Genomic DNA, 18708 nt, shown 5'->3' on the forward strand with positions numbered 1-18708 from the left:
GTCCTAAGTTTTTAATAGGTGAATATGTTTTTGAAATTTATCACATGATAAAACTGCTGAAATTTCCAGTAAATAAAAACCATGCAGTTTTATGATTTTCACTTCCAGTCTTCAAAACCTACAAAAAAATAGAACCTGGTACATGGATTTTGGTGCTGCTTGTGATATTTAATTTCAAAGGATTTTCCAGGGGTGGGGTACATTTTTGTTATATATGTTACAAATTTAAAGGAGAAGTCCTTTACTAAAGTATTGTATTGCCCCCAAAAGTTATACCTATCACCAATATACAGTTATTACGGGAAATGCATATAAAGTGCTTTTTTTCCTGCACTTACTACTGCATCAAGGCTTCACTTCCTGGATAAAATGGTGATGTCACGACCCGACTCCCAGAGCTGTGCGGGCTGTGGCTGCTGGAGAGGATGATGGCAGGGGGACACTGAGGGACACAGGGCTCTGGAGGGACGCTGAGCATCCCCCTGCCATCATCCTCTCCAGCAGCCACAGCCCGCACAGCTCTGGGAGTCGTGACATCACCATGTTATCCAGGAAGTGAAGCCTTGATGCAGTAGTAAGTGCAGGGAAAAAAGCACTTTATAAGCATTTACTGTAACAAGTGTATATTGGGGATTTGTATAACTTTTGGGGAGCAATACAATACTTTAATAAAATTTTGCGCTGGACTTCTCCTTTAAGGAAAAAAATGTTTTGCTTTGGTTGTAGAACTCCAGCCATTTGGCTGGAGCATTTATAAGCAGCAGAAGATTGTATAAGGGATAGAAGGGTACTCTGGAGGAAAAAGGTTTTGAGTAGAGATAACTGAATCTCAAGCACCCTCTGGTCTGTCCGAACTTGAGTGTGCTGCATTTGATTACTGGTGACTGCAGAAGGTGGCTAATGGTGGTTTTACACGGAGCGGTAATTCGCCCAATCGCACGATTACCGATTTTGAATGAACGATTTTCTTTTTATAACGATCGGCGTTTAGACGGAACGATACATCGTATGGAATATTCGTTTTGCGATCACTTAAGCCTATCTCACACATAGGGGAAATCGTTGAAAGACTGTTTACACGGAAAGATCAGCGAATGTTTTGCGAACGATCAACGCCGATTTGAGAAGTTGTTGAAAGATCAAAATGAACGATTTCTCGCTCATCGCTTGATCGTTCGTTGCGTTTACACGTACCATTATCGTTCGAATTCGACCGTTCTCGTGCAAATTCGAACGATACATCGTCCCGTGTAAAACCACCATTAGGCTGCCTGGAAAACATTGATGTATGTTTTCCAGGACTCCCCAGAGTTGCATCCAACTTCTGTAGCCACCGGTAATCAAAAGCTGCACGCTCAAGTTCGGACTGACTTGAGGGTGCTTTAGATTTCCTTATCTCAGGCTAAAGACAACTTTTATTCTGGTGTCAATGAGGCGGGGCCTAGTTCATCTGTGCACTAGGCCTGCAGCGCCTCTCTCCCTGCCTTTCTTCTATTTCGGCACACTTCTGGGCTTGATCTTGATTTTCGGCATGCTGAAGGGGATGAAGCTTAGAAGTGCAAGTGTAATATAGGATCCAGGCATGTAAGATGAGTCAAACAATAAACCAAACTAACTTATATCCATACACTCACACAATTATACGATTGTCCCTCCCATACCCGGAAGCAAGGAGAAACTTTAGTCATTGGTGATGTCTAGCTCAATCCAATGTGTCCAGATTTTCTTCAATTTTTGTGGGCATTTAAGATTATCATAAAGAATATGGTACAGAGGGATATATTTGCTTTTAAAAAAACTTCCAGTACTTATCAGCTGCTGTATATCCTGCAAGAAGGGGGGTATTGAAACAGGGCTTTCAAGGAAGATGAACTACAGACCAGAATCACGGAACTCCTGGAATCATGGATCACTATGATGCTGGGAGCTCCGAAATGGTTTAAATCTTTATGCTACTGTACTCATACAGCCACGTTATGTATCACTACAGTAGTTCCTGGCATCATGACTCCTTGGTTGTGGTCCGTAGCTCATCTTCCTAGCACAGGCCATAATCAAAGAAGCCCCCTTAGGGTGTACGATGGTAACTTCTCTACTGTTTCACGCGCAGCTAATGTATCCACATGTAGCAACATCAAGTCAGTTTTCGGAGCTATCGGTTACAGTGCTCAAAATCAGCCTCTTCCTAGTCACACAGCATGTTTACACATGTAGCCCCCCTTAGTGGAAGCTGTATATATGTGTATACACATAGCCCTGCTCAGTGGTAGCTGTGTATATGTGTATACTTATAGACCCCTCAGTGGATGCTGTGTATGTGTATACATATAGCCCCCCTAAGTGGTAGCTGTGTATACACTCACCGGCCACTTTATTAGGTACACCTGTCCAACTGCACGTTACCACTTAATTTCTAATCAGCCAATCACATGGCGGCAACTCAGTGCATTTAGGCATGTAGACATGGTCAAGACAATCTCCTGCAGTTCAAACCGAGCATCAGTATGGGGAAGAAAGGTGATTTGAGTGCCTTTGAACGTGGCATGGTTGTTGGTGCCAGAAGGGCTGGTCTGAGTATTTCAGAAACTGCTGATCTACTGGGATTTTCACGCACAACCATCTCTAGGGTTTACAGAGAATGGTCCGAAAAAGAAAAAACATCCAGTGAGCGGCAGTTCTGTGGGCAGAAATGCCTTGTTGATGCCAGAGGTCAGAGGAGAATGGACAGACTGGTTCGAGCTGATAGAAAGGCAACAGTGACTCAAATAGCCAACCGTTACAACCAAGGTAGGCAGAAGAGCATCTCTGAACGCACAGTACGTCCAACTTTGAGGCAGATGGGCTACAGCAGCAGAAGACCACACCGGGTGCCACTCCTTTCAGCTAAGAACAGGAAACTGAGGCTACAATTTGCACAAGCTCATCGAAATTGGACAGTAGAAGATTGGAAAAACGTTGCCTGGTCTGATGAGTCTCGATTTCCGCTGTGACATTCGGATGGTAGGGTCAGAATTTGGCGTCAACAACATGAAAGCATGGATCCATCCTGCCTTGTATCAATGGTTCAGGCTGGTGGTGGTGGTGTCATGGTGTGGGGAATATTTTCTTGGCACTCTTTGGGCCCCTTGGTACCAATTGAGCATCGTTGCAACCCCACAGCCTACCTATTGTTGCTGACCATGTCCATCCCTTTATGACCACAATGTACCCAACATCTGATGGCTACTTTCAGCAGGATAATGCGCCATGTCATAAAGCTAGAATCATCTCAGACTGGTTTCTTGAACATGACAATGAGTTCACTGTACTCAAATGGCCTCCACAGTCACCAGATCTCAATCCAATAGAGCATCTTTGTGATGTGGTGGAACGGGAGATTCGCATCATGGATGTGCAGCCGACAAATCTGCGGCAACTGTGTGATGCCATCATGTCAATATGGACCAAAATCTCTGAGGAATGCTTCCAGCACCTTGTTGTATCTATGCCACCAAGAATTGAGGCAGTTCTGAAGGCAAAAGGGGGTCCAACCCGTTACTAGCATGGGGTACCTAATAAAGTGGCCGGTGAGTGTATGTGTACACACATAGTCTGTCTCAGTGGATGCTGTATATGTGTATACTTATAGACCCCTCAGTGGTAGTTGTGTATGTGTATACATATTGCCCCCTCAGTGGTAGCTGTATATATGTGTTTACACATAGCCCTGCTCAGTGGTAGCTGTATATATGTTTATACACATAGCCCTGCTCAGTGGTAGCTGTGTATATGTGTATACACATAGCCCCGCTCAGTAGTACCTGTGTATATGTGTATACACATAGCCCTGCTCAGTGGTAGTTGTGTATACACATAGCCCTGCTCAGTGGTAGCTGTGTATATGTGTATACACATAGCCCTGCTCAGTGGTAGTTGTGTATACACATAGCCCTGCTCAGTGGTAGCTGTGTATATGTGTATACACATAGCCCTGCTCAGTGGTAGTTGTGTATACACATAGCCCTGCTCAGTGGTACCTGTGTATATGTGTATACACATAGCCCTGCTCAGTGGTAGTTGTGTAAACACATAGCCCTGCTCAGTGGTAGCTGTGTATATGTGTATACACATAGCCCCGCTCAATGGATGCTGTATATGTGTATACTTATAGACCCCTCAGTGATAGCTGTGTATATGTGTATACACATGGCCTCCCCCAGTGGTGGCTGTGTATATGTGTATACACATAAACCTCTCAGTGGTAGCTGTATATATGTATACACATAGCCCCGCTCAGTGGATGCTGTTATGTGTATACTTATAGACCCCTCAGTGGATGCTGTGTTTATGTGTATACACATGGCCTCCCCCAGTGGTGGCTGTGTAAATGTGTATACACATAACCCTCTCAGTGGTAGCTGTATATATATATATGTATACACATAGCCCCGCTCAGTGGATGCTGTATATGTGTATACTTATAGACCCCTCAGTGATAGCTGTGTATATGTGTATACACATAAGTAACCCCATAACTGCTCCTTGACATACTCCCATGGAGAGATATCCGCATATGTGCATGGGTATAAAATCAATCAAAACTTTAGAGCTACTAGGTATTTTAGTCCAATGTGCGATTTCTTGTTAAATACCTAAAAGTATTTATTTGCCTAGATTGAAACCTGAATGATTTTCTTGTTTTGAATGAGATTATCTGAATTCCTAATGTCTTAGAGTTGCAGTTTTGTCTGGTAAGCAGGAATGTTTGACTAAAGCCCCTGTATAGTTTTGGTAACCAGGCAATTTAAATCCGACAGCTTGCTTGTATTGTATCGTATGAAGCAGACAATCACAAGTGTCACCTGCAGTGTTCTCAGTTTCCAGCGCCTCTTGTGAAACTAATCCCCTAAACAACAGGTATTCTTAAAACATACACACGGGCCCAGATTTAGACAAAAACCAGACACAGTTTATCCACAGTTTATGCTGTGTTGCTGTTTAAGAAAGGCTCAGATGGAACCACAACGCATTACAGTGTGCCAGCAATTCAGCTAAATAAACCGTTTGGAGCAAGAGAACTCCTGAGTGCCAAGTTTTTCCTTGCTATTGGTATCAAGGACCAATCCAGGACCAGACATGGCAACATCTGAACCATATTAGTCTTCGAATGGCTAATATGCAACCGCACCACACCATTGGATGTAAGGACATCTTCATGCTTCAGTATCTTTAATTAAACAAACTGCCAAAAAATGCCACCAATTTGGTGGTACTAGTGCCTGCTGCCTGAAGCAGCTGAAGGGGTTAATTCAGGGGCTGGAGGAAAGCAGCAGTGACATGGACAGGGCCCTGGGAGGGAAAGGGTCTCTAAGTGAGATACTGAAGCTATCCAGGGGCGGATTAACTTTACCATAGGCCCCGGGCTGTTCACCAAGTCTTGCCCCCCCCACTCCACTGTAACTATGGCAGCACTAGCATGGTGTTCATAGTGCAGGATAGATAATAGCATGATGCCCTGATTTGTGCAAAATTGTGGTAAAAAAGCAGCAATTTTTTGCAGCTCATGGCAGAACTGTAGCCAAGAGACAATACATCACTGAAAGTATAAGTTTGTTTGGGTGGCCATGGGCCCCCTAGGAGCTCAGGGCCAGTGGCGTAGCTACCATAGAGGCAGGGAAGGCAGTTGCTATGGGGCCCCGGGCCACCCCTGGCAAAGCGTGGCCTGTCTCCCGTCTCCATGGTGCTACAGCACTGTCAGTACTGTTCGAGCCCCCCCCCTCCTTCCTCCCTCCCTCCTCTCCTCCTAACCAACACATACACTGTTCGCCAGCCGCCTGAAGGGAGCAGCAGCAATCCCCCCACAAGACCCCGCACCTCCCTCGGACACATTGTCCTACAGCCGCTGGCAGGGATGTCCCCTCTCCTTTGTTGCCAACAGTCCCGGGTATGTCCGGTAAGCCCCGCCCCCATCGCGACAAGCCCCGCCCCCTGAGCACACCGCGGGTGATATATTAACTCACTGGGCAGAGGGCCTGAGGAGAGAGCCATGGATAGCAGAAAGGATGGTAGCTATCTGTGCCAGCTAGAGGTCAGACAGCTTTCCTTGCATCCTGTATAATGGGGTCACTCAGCTTCCCTAGCATCCTGTATAATGGGGTCACTCAGCTTTCCTGGCATCCTGTATAATGGGGTCACTCAGCTTCCCTAGCATCCTTTATAATGATGTCACTCAGCTTTCCTAGCATCCTGTATAATGGGGTCAGACAGCTCCCCTTGCGTCCTGTATAATGGGGTCTTTCAGCTTTCCTTGCATCCTGTATAATGGGGTCACTCAGCTTTCCTAGCATCTTGTATAGTAGTCTGTATATGGAAGTGACCCAGCTTTCCTAGCATCTTGTGTAGTAGTCAGTATAATGGCGGTCACCCAGCTTTTCTAGCATCTTGTATAGTAGGCAGTACAATGGTGGTCACCCAGCTTTCTCAGCATCTTGTAGTCAGTATAATGGCGGTCACCCAGCTTTCCTAGCATCTTGTATAGTAGTCAGTATAATGGCGGTCACCCAGCTTTCCTAGCATCTTGTATAGTAGTCAGTATAATGGCGATCACCCAGCTTTCCAGGCATCCTGTATAATGGGGTCACCAGCTTCCCTAGCATCCTGTATAATGGGGTCACTCAGCTTCCGTGGCATCCTGTATAATAAGGGCAGACAGCTTTCCTTGCTTCCTGTATAATGGGGTCACTCAGCTTCCCTAGCATCCTGTATAATGGGGTCACTCAGCTTTCCTGGCATCCTGTATATTGGGGTCACTCAGCTTCCCTAGCATCCTGTATAATGGGGTCACTCAGCTTCCCTAGCATCCTGTATAATGGGGTAACTCAGCTTTCCTTGCATCCTGTATAATGGGATCACTCAGCTTTCCTAGCATCATGTATAATGGGGTCACTCAGCTTCCCTAGCAGTCTGTATAATGGGGTCACTCAGCTCCCCTGGCATCCTGTATAATGGGGTCACCCAGCTCTCCTAGCATCTTGTATAGCAGGCAGTATAATGGCGGTCTCCCAGCTTTCCTAGCATCTTGTATAGTAGTCAGTATATGGAAGTCACCCAGCTTTCCCAGCATCTTGTATAGTAGTCAGTATAATGGCGGTCAACCAGCTTTTCTAGCATCTTGTATAGTAGGCAGTACAATGGCGGTCACCCAGCTTTCCCAGCATCTTGTATAGTAGTCAGTATAATGGCGGTCACCCAGCTTTTCTAGCATCTTGTATAGTAGGCAGTACAATGGCGGTCACCCAGCTTTCTCAGCATCTTGTAGTCAGTATAATGGTGGTCACCCAGCTTTCCTAGCATTTTGTATAGTAGTCAGTATAATGGCGGTCACCCAGCTTTCCTAACATCTTGTATAGTAGACAGTACAGTGGCGGTCACCCAGCTTTCTCAGCATCTTGTAATCTGTAAAATGGCGGTCACCCAGCTTTCCTAGCATCTTGTATAGTAGTTAGTATAATGGCGGTCACCCAGCTTTCCTAGCATCTTGTATAGTAGTCAGTATAATGGCGGTCACCCAGCTTTCCCAGCATTTTTTTAGTAGTTGGTATATGGCGGTCACCCAGCTTTCCTAGCAACTTGTATAGTAGTCAGTATAATGGAGGTCACCCTGACTCAGAGCAGCCCCCAGTGTCAAACATCCCCCACCCCACCCCTGGACTCAGAGCAGCCCATAAACTCCGAGCAGCCAGCTACTCCTTACCCCCAACCCCAGGATACAGCATCTGAGAGCAGCCGAAGGGGGACAGCACCATATCACTGGGACAGGTGAGCATGTTGGGGGGGGCCCATACAGTTTTTTGCTATGGGGCCCCATGAATCCAAGTTACACCCCTGCTCAGGGCCCCGGAGTACCCGCCCAAAACGGAGCTATTATAATCCACTACTGAAGCTGTCCCACTAGAATCCTCATGCCCCAGCAAAACCAAACTCATCAAAAGATGTCTGAGCCATAGGCTCAGGAGTATTCTGATTAATTTATTAAAAAAGCAGTTCCGTGCTGTGAAGATGCTTGGTTGAGCAGCTCGCACTTGTTCCAGATTAATTTACCCATAATCTTCTCACCGAGTGACCCCAAACCATGTTCCAAAGTCTCCCATCTCTATATGCATCCCTTTGTTCAGAGAATATGACTGAAAACACAGCATAAAATGCCTGGGAGACAACACAGATCAGCCTCACAGCCAGATAAGATGGCGGGCACACGTAGCTTGCCAGAAACAGGCCCAAATTGCCATAGAGGTGGCCAAGAGTATAGCCCCAGATATCCAGGAAACTAGCCACCACAATGGCCACATCACTACAGCAGAGGTGGAGGTGGAGGTGGCAAAGCACAGTGAGTGGCTGGAGGCAGCGGAGACCCAGCTGTGGATAATTGAGAACTCTCTGGAACATTCCGACTTGCAGATAGCAATGCTGGTGACAACAAAAGGTTATGGGAGAAAGTGCAACATGGAAGATCACTCCTGTGGAAATAACTTACATATCCTAGAAGTGCCAGAATAAGTTCTTGCTAAAGACCTGCTGACTCTATGTGAGAACACCATCCCTAAGCTATTGAATCTGCAACAGGACTGTAAGGTGGAAAAGGGCGCACACTTAGGTCCAGACTTGAGGCCTGCGTTTACCAGTGGTATTCCACCTGTGCTTGTTCACAGAGAAAAACCGTGTCAAGTTATAGTAAGATATCTGAATTTCACTGACAAAGTGGTTGTGCTGCAGGCCGCTGAGAAGCTAACTTTTCAAGAAAACAAGTTGCTTATCTTCAGTGACTTCTCTGCTGAACCAGCCCGCAGATACAGAATGTTCTCTTCAATCTGTTCTGACCTCTATAATAGCCAGATACGGTTTTTCTCATCTACCTGGCCACATTACGGGTGTTTTATGAAGATGGATCAATCTCGATAGGAGCTTGCTAAAGTTCTGCAGGGTCATCTAAAAGGGATTGTGTGCCTTTCCCATGATGATCGCCATTTGGCTCGGCTACCTCACCTGACACACCTGATGCATATATTTATTTTGATTGCTATACTGTGTTGTCTAGCCAAATAGATTCAGCCTTCCATCCCTTCTATGTCAGAGGTGTTGTGCCAAGTGAAATGCTACTCTAGGCCATGTTGCCACTTTGTATGACACCGGCCGTTCCGTGACCAGGCCGGGGTCGGAAAAGATCATCTTGGCCGGTACTGCAGTACCAACCCGATAATCTTTACTGTCGCTGTATACGGATGCGGGTGCATCCGTGCGTGCCCGCTTCTAAATTTCCCGCTGCTCACAATGCTCCATTGTGTGAATTGACAGGGTTTTCTGTGGCCGCTATTCAATGAATAGCGTCCGCAGAAAACTGACATGTCAGGAATGATAAGGTTAATGTTGGGTCCCAGTGGCTCCCCCTCGTGAAAGGTATTGTAAAAGGAAGAGGGGGAGGGATGTTATCCAGTACTTTTCATCAGAGACACAGAATCTTTATGTTTTCACAATATCTTTATTAATACAAATGGGCTAGTTCACTGACATTATACTGATTAGGGAACATTTATCAAGGCGCACCTGGCATACACCACGGAAAAGGGTAGATTTGGGGTAGATTTGTGCTTTTCCATGGCGTACACCAGCCATATCCCCTGCCCCTTGATGGGCAGGAAGGGGGGTCCCTCTGTGTACTTTAATTACACACCGTCCTAGCTTCCCTGATAACATCCCAAATGCACTGCAGCCACTGAGGCTGCCGTGTGTTCAGAACACCATTAGAAGAGCTGGGACAACGTATCATTAGGGTAAGTAAACAGAGAATCCGGGGTGGGCTTAGGTACTGGTGATTGGTGATTTTTCAAAAATTGTCTGTATAATTTGCAACAGAATGCGGGTAGGAAATTCCACTGCATTCGGGCCAAGCATTTGGCTTCTACCACAAATACTGTGCTTTCTGCCTGGCATACATTGAACCCCTTTGATATGCTGTTTATTTTGGCTACTGGATAGAGAAAGCCATCAGTACTTTGCTGTTCATTAACTAACCATGCAGTATACGATTAGAGTGGAATGGTAGATATGGTCCACACTGTGTCCCGCACTGCAGTCATGTGTTCCATTTTTATCTTAAAATGTTTATTATACAGGTTTCCTTACCGGATGTGTCTGGATCTAAGACAGCTTTCACTGCTGTAAAGAAGGGAGAGATTTACACTTGCCATAGCACCCATATACTGAGCGTAGACCATGATATTATTATAGTTTTTACTTTGCAGTTTATTTTTTTCTTCCTTGCTCTCTAAGAACCATATCACTTTTATTTTTTCATCTACAGAGCCATATTAGGGCTTTTTTCTGCAGTACTAATTGTACTTTGTAGTGACGACTTACATTTAACCATAAAGTTACCATAAACTTCCATTTAACCATAAAAAAGTATTTGGGAGGTGAAATTAAAAGGAACTGTTTTACTGTTCACCATGCAGTAAAACTGACATGTTATCAGTATTCAGGTCAACACGATTGAAATGATACCCTGTGTGTATAGTTTTTATGTTTTACTACTTTTAAAAAATATATAAATATATTTTTTTCAATATGTCATTCTCAGTAATGAAGACTCAATCGTGTAACCTCAACCTTTTGATCCTTAAGTTAAAGCATTCATAATTTTAAAAAGGTATTCTCACCTCCTATTCATAAGAGGGATTACAAGCTTATCAATGGGGGTCTGACTGACAGGCCCCACCGATCCTGTGAATGGGGACGCAATCGTCACCACAATAAATGGAGTGCTCACTGTGCCTGCATGGCCTCCATGGCCTGCACTCTATTCATTCTCTATGGGGCCACTGAACGCTTCCTAGTTTAGCACTACTCCACAGAGAATGAATTGAGTGCAGACCGTGCAGAAACGATGAGCACTCGACTCATTGTGTGTCCCGTGTGGTAACCTGTGGTGTTATGGAAGACCAAAATGATTTGTGTCAAATGACAAATTCAGATTTATTAAAAGAGGTACTCCAGTAATAAAAAAAATTCTTTCAAATCAACTGGTGCCAGAAAGTACCAGAAATTTGTAATTTACTTCTATTAAAAATCTTAAATCTTCCAGTACTTATCGGCTGCTGTATGTCCTGCTGGAAGTGGTGTATTCTTTTCAGTCTGGAGCAGCGTTTCCCAACCGGGGTGCCGCGGCACACTGGTGTGCCAGGAGAACCCACCAGGGGTGCCGTGGGATCCCGGTGGGAAATGTGGGCTGTCACTTTAAGCATCCCGAGAAGCTGCGGACTCGCAGCTTCTTGGGATGCACAGAACACTTTGATGTTCCGCCCGCACTATGAGCGGGGGGAACATTAAAGTGAGCATAATGTAGGAGCAGGAAGTGTCAGCATCCTGCTCCTACAGTCACTCCCATAGGCTGAAGGCACTTCATGCCAGCAGCCTATGGGAGGCCGGGACGTGACCTCTCCGGCAGGCGTGATGATGTGACGTCATCACACCTGCCGGAGGTCCCGTCCCCGCGGCTCGCAAGATGGAGCCAGAAGAGGAGGAGGAGAGCTTCTGCCTGCAGCCACAGCGCAGATTAGGGGAGTAGGATGTTTGCTTGTTTTAGGGGCAGAGCAAGGGGCATTTTTAGCTCATGGGGGCACCTCTGGGGGCATTATTAGGATATGGGGGCACCTCTGGGGGCATTATTAGTATATGGGGGCACCTCTGGGGGCATTATTAGTATATGGGGGCACCTCTGCGGGCATTATTAGCTCATGGTGGCACCTCTGGGGGCATTATTAGTATATGGGGGCACCTCTGGGGGCATTATTAGTATATGGGGGCACCTCTGGGGGCATTATTAGCTCATGGGGGCACCTCTGGGGGCATTATTAGCTCATGGGGGCACCTCTGGTGGCATTATTAGTATATGGGGGCACCTCTGGGGGCATTATTAGCTCATTGGGGCACCTCTGGGGGCATTATTAGCTCATGGGGGCACCTCTGGGGGCATTATTAGCTCATGGGGGCACAGCAGGGGATCCTACATACAGGGGGCATCCCACATTCCTACTCGCTTTACTGCACATAACACCAAACAGCGCAGTTACTTTGGGAGCCGACAGAAGGGAGAAAGGGAAGGAAGTTGCTAGAAATGTGCGGAGCCTAAATTGTTTTTCTCGCAGGTTCTGAAGAGATGAAAAGTAGCTGGAAGAAATCATCATGGAGGACTGGGCCGGATGGAGAGGAAAAGGGAAAGTGACGCCTCAGATCAAAGAAGACGTCACCTATGAGTCACTGTATGACAGGTTTTCTTATTTTGTAGAACATTATTTAGTAGGGGTGCCCCGAGAAAAATTTTTTTTTTCCGAGGGGTGCCCTGAGGTGGAAAAGGTTATGAAGCACTGGTCTGGAGAGTAGTAAAGGTTTTCTATGGGGATTTGCTACTACTCTGGACAGTTCCTGTTAAAGATCGAGGTGGCAGCAGACATCATTGTGTCAGACTGGAAAGAATACACCACTTCTGTAGGACATACAGCAGCTGATAAGTACTGGAAGACTTGAGATTTTTAATTTCACTAGCACTTCCTGAGACCAGTTAATTTAAAGGGGTATTCCCTCAAAAATTTTATTAGTTAGTAAAATGTAGAAACATACTTACCTACATTCTCTAATATGCTTCCTTTATGGTTTTTGCACCATTCCTGAGCTCGCTACGCTGATTCTCCCTCTCAGATGAAGGAATCTGGTTCTATCCAGGTCCACTCCGACACGCTCCTCTTCTTTTTCTCCTTCCAGCCGAGATGGGGTCACATGAACCGTGGGCGGAGTTAGCTAACCAATAAGAGCTAACCCGGTCCATAGGAGACATTACAATGATCTTGTAACCCCTGTCATGCTGATCAGCAGCATGTCCTGAGCTCAGTTCTATCAGGTCTCCTCCCCAACACAAGTGCCTGGCAGCACTTACCGCTTGGCCCCGAGTTATAGTTCCTCAGCAGCTATCAGTAATATGATGCAGAGAGAGCTTCATATTACTGATAGCTGCTGAGGAACTACAACTCCCAGCATTGTGCACTGTTCGCTCTATCCTGCTTAGCACTGTGCTGGAAGTTGTAGTTCCTCAGCAGCTATCAGTGATATAATGCAGAGAGAGCTTCATATTATTCATAGCTGAGGAACTACAAGTCCCAGCATAGTGTTCAGGTACTGCATAGAGCCCAGCTCCACACCTTTGCTGAAGCTCTTTAAATCACAGATTCCTGTTAGAGAACTACATCATGATCAGCTCTGCTACATTAAGGACCAATTAGGTAGATGCATGATGGGAAACAGTTTTCTGGCTGGCGCCATTTTGGATATAGACTGGATTTTAGAAAAACTTGTAACTCAGGAATGGTGGCAGCTAGAAAGACGGGGGATGACTCAAAATACTCAGGGGGGCTTGGTGAGTAAGACCAGCTATGTTTGGGAGCATTTCAATTGTTTACCTCTTGTGGGGAATACCCCTTTAATGTCAGTTTGCTATGTAAAAGATGGACCTTAACCCCTTAACGACATCGGGCGTAAACTTACGCCCTGGCGCCCTGGTACTTAGCGCATCAGGGCGTAAATTTACGCCCGATGTTTCCCCGATCGCTGCGTGTTCACACACAGCGGTCGGGGAAGATGGCCTGCTATAAATCATAGCAGGCCATCATAGCTTCTCGGCACGGGGGGTGGTTAACACCCCCCGTGCTTACGATCGCTGCTATAGGCTGATCAATTCAGATCAGCCAATAGCGGCGATCGGAACCTTTCCGGGTCATCGGTGACCCGATGACCCGGAAAAAAATGGCGGTCGGTGCTGTCCGAGGACGGCACCGACCGCCATTACTGTAAAAAGTAATGTTGATCGCCGTGCCACCGGCCCGATCGCCGTGAACGGCCGGCCGTTCACGGCGATCGGGCCGGTGGCACGGCGATCAGAGTCCCACAAAATAGTAAATACCTGCCCTGGACCCCTCAGCTAGGTAGCCGAGGGGTCCAGAGCAGGTATTTGTACATTACTCACCTGTCCCGGGCTCCTGATCGGCGGCTTCCGGGTTCGCGGCGTCCTCCGTCATTCCGTTCGGTCTTCGGGTCTTTCCGGCGTTCCTCGTCGTCTTCTTTCGGCTATTTTCGGCTCCAGCCTCGTCATTTTCCGGATTTTGCGCTCTGCTGCCCCCTAGCGGCTGATATGTGTAATACACTTATCAGCAGCTACAGGGATATTCAGAATATAGAAAAAGTGTTGTTTTTTTTCCCCAATTTTTTTTTTTCTATTTTCCGCACCCTATCGCCGCTGAGTGTTGATTAGCATCGCACGAAAGTGCGCTGCTAATCAGCAACTCCTCCTTTTTGGCGTAGGGTGTTTTTTTTCTATATTCTACTGCCACGGTCTGCTTATAAGTGCCGCACATAAGTGTGGCATTTATCAGCAACGCCTTTGTTGCCGTAGATTTTTTTTTATACTTACTGTAAAAAAAACACGTAAAAAACACTACATTACACCACACTACATTGAATAAAGTTTGACACTACACCACTACATACCCCATATACTAGTCCCCATATAAAGATGGCCCCCAGGGTGTTTTCGGTGTCAGAGGGATACGTTATTATTGCCTCCGACACCGAAACAGCCAGTGAGGATGAATGGGGGGGATCGTTCTTTCCTCCATTCATCCTCATCATCCAGTGACGTGTCTGGGGGTAGCGTAGCGTACGCTGCCCCCCAGACACGTCTTTTCCGCCAGTACCGTCCCAATAAGAGATGACGGTATGGTGTGAAATTCTACAAACTCTGTGAGAGTACCTCTGGGTACACTTACAGATTTAGGGTACGTGCATTCCGCAGCTGGCACCCGCCGGCGGACTGATGGAGGCGCATGTCTCCACCCGTGTCATAGACTCCATGTTATGCACGGGCGGATTCCGTCGTCCATCCAAAGAATGAACACGTTGGACGGAGAGCGGAATCCGCCCGTGCATAGAATGGAGTCTATGACACGGACGGAGACGTGCGCCTGCATCAGTCCGCCGGCGGGTGCCAACTGCGGAATGCACGAAGGGTTATCTGTCGCGATTCCGCAGTGTGCATGTACCCTTAGAGTGTATGTAGGAAGGAACACCCGAATCCAGCCCCAGATGCCCCCCCCCCCCCCCTCCCATCCTCGGAACAAGTGGGAAGATCGTCCGGGAACTGATCTTCCCACTGCTGGATAAAGGTTACCACCACCTGTACGGGGATAACATTTATACCAGCACCCCCTCTTCCGGTCCCTCGCTGCCCGAGCTACTGTAGCTTGCGGCACGATCCGAACATATCAGAAGTAGTAATAGCGCCCTAATATTTAGCAGCCATGGAGCGGACCCAGCGCTTCTGGATATGAAGGACCCCGTATCGCACCAGGACAACATTTTCCAGGTGACGTCCCCCACACTGGAGAACAGGAGACCCCAGAAGAAGTGCAGAGTGTGGCGTAACAGGGGGATCAGGAAGGACACCATTTCCAGTGTGACGCCTGTCCTGATCCCCCCGGCCTCTGCATACTGGATCGCTCCAAGGCGCACCACACGTCACTGGGGTTCTACATTATCTAAATTCTGTCCCTTATTCCTATTTCAGGGGTCACGTTGGTCCGGGGATTATTCTGATCGCCATTATGGAGTCGGGAAGGAATTTTTCCCATTGATGAGGCTACTGTCGTCTGCCTCACGAGGGTTTTTTTGCCTTCCTCTGGATCAACACAGGTTGAATTTGATGGACACCTGTCATTTCCAACCTTATAAACTAATAATTGCCCTAATACCCCCAAATAAATTAGAATTGTCCCTTTTTCCCAGCTAAATAGGTATGGCCGCCATTCCCATTAGAGGATGCCATGATGCAATTACAAAGCCTCTGTGCGGCCAGGACAGTAGAAACCCCCCACAAGTGACCCCATTCTGGAAACTACACCCGATAAGGAATCTAACAAGGGGGGCAGTGGGGATATGGCCCCCAAGTGACGGCCACATTTGGGACGTGAAAATGAAAAAAATTGTATTTTTTATTTTCTCGGCACATGTTCTACGTAAGTGCCTGTCACCAGTGGGGTCCATATGCTCACTGCACCCCTTGTTAGATTCCTTATGGGGTGTAGTTTCCAGAATGGGGTCACTTGTCGGGGGTTTCTACTGACCTGGCAGCACAGGAGCTTTGTAATTGCGACATGGCCTCCATCCTCCATTCCAGCCTCTAAATGGCGCTCTGTCCCTTTGGTGGCTTGCCCTGTGCCCATATGGCACATTATGCCCACATATGGGGTATTTTCGTAATCAGGGGAAACTACCCTACACGTTTTGTGTTAATTTTCTTTTTTAACCCCTTGTGGAAATGGAAAAAATCAAGGCTAGACCAACATTTAGTGTAATTTTTGTAAAATTTTTACTCTAAATCATTAATCTTGTCATGATTTTTTCATTTTCACAAGGGGCTAAAAGATAAAAAAAAACACTAAATGTGTAGAGCAATTTCCCCTGAGTACGGAAATACCCCACATGTGTACATAAAGCGCCATTCGGGTGCAGGGTAAGCCTCCGAAGGGAAGGAGCGCCATTTCGTTTTTGAAGGCTGGATTTGGATGGAATGGATTTTAAGGGGCCATGTTGCATTCAAAAGGCCTCTGTGTTGCCAAGACAGTTGAACCCCCCCACAAGTGACCCCATTATGGAAACTACACCCCTCAAGGAATGTAACAAGGGGTGTAGTGAGCATATGGACCCCACTGGTGACGGGCACAAATGTGGAACAATGTGGCGTGAAAATGAAATATTACATTTTTTACACTATAATGTTGGTTTAGCCTTGAATTTATCATTTTCACAAGGGGTTAAAAGAGAAAAAAACTCACAATATGTGTAGAGCAATTTCCCCCGAGTCCGTAAATACCCCACATGTGGACATAAAGCGCCATGTGGGCGCAGGGCAAGCCTCCAAAGGGAAGGAGCGCCATTTGGATTTTGGAGGTTGGATTTGGCTAGAATGGATGATGAACGCCATGTCGCATTTACAGAGCCCTCGTGCTGCCAAAACACTGGAAACCCCCCACAAGTGACCCCATTCTGGAAACTGCACCCCTCAAGGAATCTAACAAGGGGTGCAGTGAGGATATGGACCCCTTGATGACGGGCACATTTGTGCCATGAAAGTGAAAAAATGAAATTTTTTACTTTTACGTCACATTGTTCCACATTTGTGCCCATCACCAGTGGGGTCCATATGCTCACTGTGCCCCTTGTTAGATTCCTTGAGGGGTGTAGTTTCCAGAATGGGGTCACTTGTGGGGGGTGTCCAGTGTCTTGGCAGCACGAGGGCTCTGTAAATGCGATATGGCCCTTGAAATCCTTTCCAGTGAAATTCAGCTTCCAAAAGCCAATTGGCGCTCCTTCCCTTTGGAGGCTCGTCCTGCGCCCCCTTGGCACTTTATCGCCACATGTGGGGTATTTCCGTACTCGGGAGAAACTGCGCTACACATTTTGTGTCTTTTTTTTCCTCTTATCCCTTTAAGAAAATGAAAAATTGAAGGCTAGAACAACGTTTTAGTGTAAAAAATAAATTTTTCTTTTTTCACACCATATTGTTCGGAAAATCTGTGAAGCACCTGTGGGGTCCAAATGCTCACCGCACCCCTTGTTACATTCCTTGAGGGGTGTAGTTTTCTAAATGGTGTCCCTTTAGGGGTGTTTTTTAGGTTTTGGCACCCCAGAGCCTCTGCCAACCTGAAGTGGTACAGTCAGAAATGACCAAATATAACGGAGGCGTTGAAATTCACTAGGCGCTCCTTTGTATCTGAGGCTTGTGGTTGCGTCAAATAGCGCAATAGGGCCACATATGGGGTATTTCTATAAACTGCAGAAACGGGGCAATAATTATTGGGGTGCATTTCTCTGGTAATAGGTTTATAATTATGAAAAATATTGGATTACAATAAAATCTCTGCACAGAAAATTAAAATTTTCAAATTTCTTACACACTTAGCTTTTATTTCTGTGACTCCCCTAAAGGGTTAAAACACTTTATGGATATGCTTTTGCAGAGTGTGGGGGGTGCAGTTTCTGAAATGGGGTGCTTTGTGGGGCTTTCTAACATACAGGCCCCTCAAATACACTTTTAACCTGAACAGGTCCCTAAAAATATCTGATTTTGAAATTTTACTGAAAATTTGGAAATTTGCTGCTAATGTTTTAAGCTTCCTATTGTCTAAAAAAAATTAAAGATCGTTTAATAAATGCCGCCAACATAAAGTAGACATGTTGCTAATGCTATTTAATATATAATTTATGTGGTATAACCACTTTCTGTATACGCAAAAAAGTTTCAAAGTTGGAAAAATGCAGTTTTTCACATTTTTTCACATTATTTGGGTTTTTTTCATAAAGATTTGTTATGATTATCGACTCCAATTTACCAGAAATGTAAAGTACAATATGTCACGAGAAAACAATCTCAGAATCAGCCGGATAGGTAAAAGCATCCCGAAGTTATTAATGACTAAAGTGACACTGGTCATATTCATAAAATTTGTCTCTGTCATTAAGGCCATTTCAGGCTCTGTCCTTAAGGGGTTAAGGATCTCCTGAGATCAGGTCATCTGTTTCTGTGGAGACTTGGGTGATTATGTTATGCTGTGACTATATCATAAGAAGATG

Source organism: Dendropsophus ebraccatus, chromosome 2, assembly GCF_027789765.1.
Source record: "Dendropsophus ebraccatus isolate aDenEbr1 chromosome 2, aDenEbr1.pat, whole genome shotgun sequence".
Lineage (NCBI taxonomy): Eukaryota > Metazoa > Chordata > Amphibia > Anura > Hylidae > Dendropsophus > Dendropsophus ebraccatus.